Here is a 7069-nt window from a genome sequence, read left to right as displayed (position 1 = left end):
TTAATTTCTTAAAGTATTAAATAATTTCCAATGATATTTCTTATAATATTTTTCATATAATATAGGTATTTAAAATTTCATTTACATTTATAATAAAATAATATTCTAAATATTAAAAAAATTATCAATAGTATGCAAAAAAATTTATTTAAATAATTTGGCCCGATCCAATTTTTATCTTGATTCCGCCCATGTCCTCTTCCTCTGTAGAACGGGTACAACCCATCCATCACTTCATTTATTTAAAAATATAATACATTTTTAATTAAATTTTATCAATAAAATTATTACTTATTTATTTTTAAACTAACAATTGTTTTTCATACTTATCTCTATTTAATAAGGTATTGCACTTTAAAATAAATGTAAAGTAATTTATTATTAAAAGTAATTTTAAAAAAATGATTACATTTTTAAATATTAAAAATACCTTATATTTTTTAACATTCAACTCATAAAAAAAAAAAAAACCTTACAATGTTTTAGCAGAGGAGTGCCTATGAATGTGGAACAATTTTACAATTATTGAGGACCTACACATATACACTCCTTCTAATTAAGGATTTATGTGGGAACAATGGTTTGAGAAGGGTTGGAAGAGCAAAGCTTGGACGTAATCATCCACGCTATGCGCGCTTTTGTCATCTCCATGCTCATAAATCACCTGCGCAGTTCTTGCTACGTTAAACGAAGCCTTCACGATTGACCAAGGCAGAGACTTCGTTGCCATTGCTATGTTATTTAGTTCCCACCATAGCTTCCCCATACGCTCTCTTACGTATTTTCTCGCTTTGTCTTCCTCTACAGGATGATTCTCTCTCATGTAGCATTGGATACTGCATGCATTGTCTCCTCTTTCTTGTTCCTCCTAATCATCACCATTCACCGTCAAACTTCTTCATTAATTAATTTATTAATAGTAATCATTAATGGAGATCGTATTTAAGCGACAAATGAAATGAGATTAAAGAGAGGCCCGTGCACGTACGTACCGTTGAAGTTCCCAGATCATCCCAAAGGCGAAGAATTTCGCCACACACAGTGAAGAGCCTTGGATACGGCGGATTCTGCATCATGGAAACATTTTGCTCTGAGAGATTGTCTCCTGTTAGAAGAATGCGTGCACCATTGCCATGTATGATCCCGCAGAACTCACACCGTTCTCCAGATATTCTTCAACATTTGGTATCTCCCCTCTGCTGAACCACCTCGCTTCCTTTAAAAAAGCTTCAAATATGTCTATCCACTGCACCCAATAGTTATTAATTAATTTCTTGCTTAATCCCATCATGGTGATTAGTACTTTTTTCTAATGTTTGTCATGATTTCTGATTATTTATTCAGATATTCTTACAGTTCTCTTCAGGTGTGCAACCACGGTCAAGCCGTGGTCTTTCTGAACTCTGGGGGCAATTTCATTGGTAGTGTTATACAATGCCATATAGCATATCTTCATATACTCGGGCAGCTCCTCCATCACGTCCAGATCCCACCTGCAAACAAGAATATAAGTTAACAATATGATCAATTCTGAATCACGTACGCGTTGATTTTTTTCAGTGATAACCAGAAATTATTGGACTAGCAGATCAACCTTCTGATGGCTTCAGTGAAAAGAACAAGTTCATCCAAGGTGCCATAAGAGTCAAAGATATCATCCATAACCAGTAATATGCAGATGGTTTTGGTGAGTTCAATCCGGCAATTAGAATAGTATGGCTCTGGAAATATCCCCACTGTCCACAGGAAGCACTCCGATGGTCTATCTCTCGCAAAACCAAGTTTATCAACGAGCCCCGGTTGTTTCCACCACCTAAAAATGTCAAATAGAAAATTTGTCCATGTGCAGAACTCAATATGATCAAAGTGTTAAATGAATGAGATCTGCCTTACCTGCAAATCTCTGCTAATTCTTGTTGGTGCAGCGACTGAACCATGTCAAAGTCTAACTTGGCCAAAGCCAAGAGAGCTGGCATGTGGTTGCTAAGTTTTTCATATTCATGAATGTAGTCTCTGGCTTCAAGCCTGGCCATTCTGAGGTGCCTTGGAATTTTCAAGGCTCTAGCGACACGGCCTCCTTCTTCAGGGCTGAGATCTGGTAAGGATCGATGAAGATGGAGCTTCGTAAAGCCCATGGCCTCCGTTAACATATCTTCCCCCTCTTCTCCCAAGTACGATGCCTCATACAAGCTTAACACACCCCACGTGTCCCTGCTGATTGGTTCCTTGAATCTCCCGCTTTTGTCCATAAATTTCTTGAAAACGTGATCTACACCACGAGTCAACACTCAACTGATCAGTTCAAAGTTGTTCAGAATAATGTGTTACTTCTATAATTAAGTTTCTCATGTTTTCACCAGCCTATTTTAAGTGATCATTAGTTTTCTGTATGATCAATTTCAAATTTTAAAAAAGGAACACAAAATTATAAGCTGAACCTGATGAACTAGTAGTGAAGATGGCATTATGCCTGAGGAGACGAAAGCGAAGAGCAGTGGCAAAGAGATCGTCACCAGCGTCCCAACCACACAAACATCTTAATATCGAATCTTTGTCTTCCTCGAAGTGGTGCGAAATTCCCAGATGTTGTATCGTGTCTATCATCTTCAAGGTCGCCTTTGGATCCGTCGTGTTTCGCAGGGCCTCTTGGACTCTTCTTTTCCGAGCTTCCATGCTTGGTTTGAATTCATCAGTTTGAGCAGCTACCAAGTACTAAACACCAATGCAAAGAAATAAAACGATATATATGATTATCGAAAGACAAATAATAATTAAGGCTTTAGCATCATGTATGGCTTTCAAGCTTTATACCTTGTAATCAAGCTGATGCAATTATGGATCTAGCATGTATTATTTTTGTTGATTTCCGATCGTGGTGGAAAAATAAGTTGGATGATTGATGCCTGAATGGCCATGAACTTATATGTGATGAACGAACTCTGCGATATTTAACCGCAGACGCAGCCATTGTCGTCGTCTTTAACGTTGCAGTAGACATAGCTATCGTTAACGTTGGTTGGTCTAATAATAAGTTGTGGCATGAGATGAATTTGCTTATCGCATCATCTGTTTATATAGATATATTATTCTTATTAAAAAAATATACATACATTATTATGTCTTTTGGGAAATATATACAGTATTTGTTTATTTTTTTATAAATTGAATGATTCACGATGAAGAATCAAATTATAAAGTAAGTGAAATTAAGGGATTAAAAATATATTTTTCTTCCAAAGCCTTAAATTTATATCTCATTTTTTAAATGGAATCAATATTATTAAATTTGTTTTAAAAAAAATGTTTTGAAAGTAATCAGTTAGACTGGCTTATAATCATTCAACCATCAATCATTTTAGTTGGATTGTTCTTGAGGATCAACTTAATGGATTAACGAGAATCAAAATTATGATGAAATTATGATTTGACATTAATTTTTTACGGAGTTTTATTTAGTTGTCATTCTCTAAAGAATTCTTCCTTTTGCCTAACAAATTTTTTGTCTGGATAATAATGTGTAAATAGTATAAACGCAACCTTGTTTCTTTACTTTACATAAATTCCATTACCTATCGAACTCTAATAAATTTTAAACTAATTTTTCAGATAAGGATACATTATATCATATATAAACACTGATTTTTTTTAGTTCATTACATTCTTGAAGTATTAGAAAATGATTGAATTAAAACAATGGAAATTAGATGTGGGTAGATCATTATTGTCAAATTTTTGAATTAATTCTACAAGTTTATCATTTTTATATTTCTAACTTATAAAATTGTGTTAATTTGCTTATAAATTTGAATTAGATAAAATTCAGTTAAACTCATGAGTTGACTCTTCGAGATTACTATTTTTACATTTTTAACTTATAAAGTCGTGCATATTTGCTCATAAACTCATTGAGCAAGATAAGTATATATTATTTAGAACTTAATTAAAAAAAGCAGGATCTTGTTTAATTGAAACTAAAACTTAAAAAATAAAAATTAATATTAATAAAAAAGAAAACAAAAAAATATCAAAAATAAGTTGCCATATTTTAAAATTTCTATGTTAAGTATAATATATATAAATGTGGATAGATTTAATTTAAATAATTTATATTTAAAATATATTTAAATTAAATTATGATTATATTTATATTTTAATTATTTAATTATGTACTTTTAAAAGTTATTTATTAATAGAGGTAAACTCTTATAAGTTTACAATTCGAGTTTACGTTTTGAGTTACATTTTTATTATAAGTTTACTTAAATTTGTAAATTTAATAACTTTAAATAGAATATAAAAAAGTGGGATAATATTTCATTAAACCATGTGATGAACACAAATAACAATTTCTCAATTAAGCATGGAAATGCTACTCTTTTTTCAATTATGAGTTATGACTTCCTAAAATGTAAGCAACAAAATCATAATTATAACCAAAAAATAAGGAGTAATCATTGCGATCGGCGGGTCAAATTATTAGTAGAAGTAGAACTTTTCAAAGATTCGAACAAAAACAAAAAACTTCAAAGATTCAGAATAATTGCACGTCACTACTTTGAATAATGGACCAGCCTATTTTGGTGGGCTATGGACCAATCTCATGTCACGTAACGGTCATTTTATGGGCCAACTCATAAATCCAGCATCACTTTACGTCTCGCCCATCGCTTGGTCAGACTAAGCCATTATTCTATTTGTTTTTGCCCTTTTAAAGACAGGTTCTTTGTTCCTTAAAAGCAGCCATTTATTAAAATCCCGAAAATGGTTTCACAAAAAAATAAAACAAATATATTCATATGGAAAAAAATTATTCTATACTTCTTCTTTCTTTCATTCCTTAAAATTTTCACGAAAAAAGTTTGTTATTGTTCAAATTTGAAGACTGGATAGATTTTTTAGATATTTGGATTATTTTTAGAAAAAACAAGAAAAAGTTGACTTTGACCACTTCGTACAGGATTTCCTCATTTGTTGGCTAGAAATAAATTGATTTGACCATTTTTGGCCTACGTATGACAGGGAATAAAACGACAGTCATCAGTACGCTTGAAGATCATAGACATTCGTATTATTCTAATCATTACGAATCTCTGGACAATTTTGAATGATTAGTTACTTTTATATATAAGATAAATTACAGAATTTTAGAAATAATTAAATTAATGTTTTCTTCCAATGGAGTACTATGTTGGGAAAATTACAGTTAAGGACTGCCGGAGGAATCTATTTAGAGATAAATACCAAATAATTCTGAAATTATGTTGCAAAATTAGGGGATCAAAATGTAATTAATTTTTAATGCGAACAGACAAAATTACCCCTCAATTTTTTTTTAAAGAAACTCCTTAGCCACTAGTAGCCGGAGCTTTGACGTTGGTAGTCGGACTATGCCGTTGGACTAACCATTTGAGCTTTGGTAGTGATAGTCGAGCCAACGCCAGAGCTCTAGTGCCAATCATTGGACTGGGGAAGGAGGCAAACTTTTTTTCTTTTTTAAGGTGGCCAAGGTAGGGTTTGAACACACATCCTCTTAGCACCAAAAGAATTGTTAGCCGTTAGGCTAAAATTTTACATGTCAAAAGCTTATAGGAACTTATTATTTTGTTAAAATTTTATTGTCAAATAATCAAGAAAATTTTCAAAGCTAGTAACAGGACTTATCATTTCACAAATGATTACTTGTTAAATTATCAATAAGGATTTGTCAAAGAAATTTAATATGGAGTGATTTTTATAAATATTTACTTGGTTTTATTACTAAAATTTTACATGTCAAAAGCTCATAGGAACTTGTTATTTTGCTAAAATTTTCTTGTCAAGTTACCAAGAGAAATTTTCAAAGTTAGTAACGATGCTTGTTATTTTACAAATGATTATTTGTTAAACTGCTAATAGAAACTTGTCATTTTGGTATTAAAAACAATTAAGCATTTATAAAAATCAGTGTGTATTAAATTTTTTAACAAGTTCTATTAGTAGTTTAACAAGTAACCATTTGTAAAATGACAAGTAACTACTGAAATTTTGATAAGTATTGGTATGGAAAGTGAAAATATAGTTAAGTATATATATAAAACTTTGCATTATATAATTGAAAGGATTTGTTAGCCTAGTGGCTAATAATTTTTTTGGTGGCCAAGAAGGTTGTGGGTTCAAATCCCACCTTAGGCCACCTTAAAAAAAAAATAGCTTGCCTCCCTCACTGGTTAGGTAATCAATGTCGGAGTTCTAGTGGTGGTTCAACTACCATTGTAGGAGCTTAGATAGCCGGTCGGTAGGGTGGTCCAGCCACCGATATCGAAGCTTCAATGGTCGGTGGTTGAGGAGTTTTTAAAAAAAAAATTGAGGGAAAATTTTGTCTTTTCACATTAAAAATTAATTATGTTTTAATCCCTAGGTATTATAGCATAATTTCCAAATTATTTGGTACTTTTATGTAAATAGATTCCTCCTGCAGTCCTTGGCTATAATTTTCCCTACTATGTTCTTAATAAATGTATGGAAGGATTTGCCCACATCATAAAGCATTTATTGTTAACAAAATATTGAGCATTAAGTAAGGACTGAATTAAAAAAAATAAAAATATATTTAAGATCTGTAAAATGTTTTAATATCAAAGAAGGATCTTAAAAATATGAAATATCACTACAGCTCCTTGAAACATATATGAAAATAAAATTTTGTGGGAAAAGACCTAATTACTTCGATAGCGTTTTACAGGTCTTACTATGGTATAAAACAATAAAGCATTCAATTATCACAAGTTACCATGTATAATTAAGAAATAGATATTCTTTCATTGAACAAATTAATAAAACTAATAAAAGTGTAGTAGCAGGAGGTTTCATTTGAAGGATGAAGCTTGCTGCTGTATCAATAATTCTTCAATAATACGAACCTATGGCTTCATGCATGCATGCATGTTTGGAAGCTTTTTAAGAAGGAATTAAAGTTACACTGTTGAGATAGATTCTTTTTTGGCATTTCAATAAAAGAAACGGTTTTGTTGGAATTTTAAGTGTAAGTCTTTCCATGACTTCTCCTCATGAGATACTGTTTTTGCTATTA

General features: G+C 31.6%; 1 pseudogene; it reads right to left on the bottom strand.

The window, feature by feature from the left end:
• Positions 1–542: 542 nt before the first annotated feature.
• Positions 543–2998, bottom strand: LOC129299526 (probable terpene synthase 11; annotated as a pseudogene).
• Between the last annotated feature and the right edge of the window lie 4071 nt (positions 2999–7069).

This window comes from Prosopis cineraria, unplaced genomic scaffold, assembly GCF_029017545.1.
Source record: "Prosopis cineraria cultivar Desert tree isolate PC_DT_omini unplaced genomic scaffold, ASM2901754v1 PC1191, whole genome shotgun sequence".
In the NCBI taxonomy this organism is placed as follows: domain Eukaryota; kingdom Viridiplantae; phylum Streptophyta; class Magnoliopsida; order Fabales; family Fabaceae; genus Prosopis; species Prosopis cineraria.
Note: the sequence above shows the minus strand (reverse complement) of the source record. Positions and strands in the feature narration are given on the sequence as shown.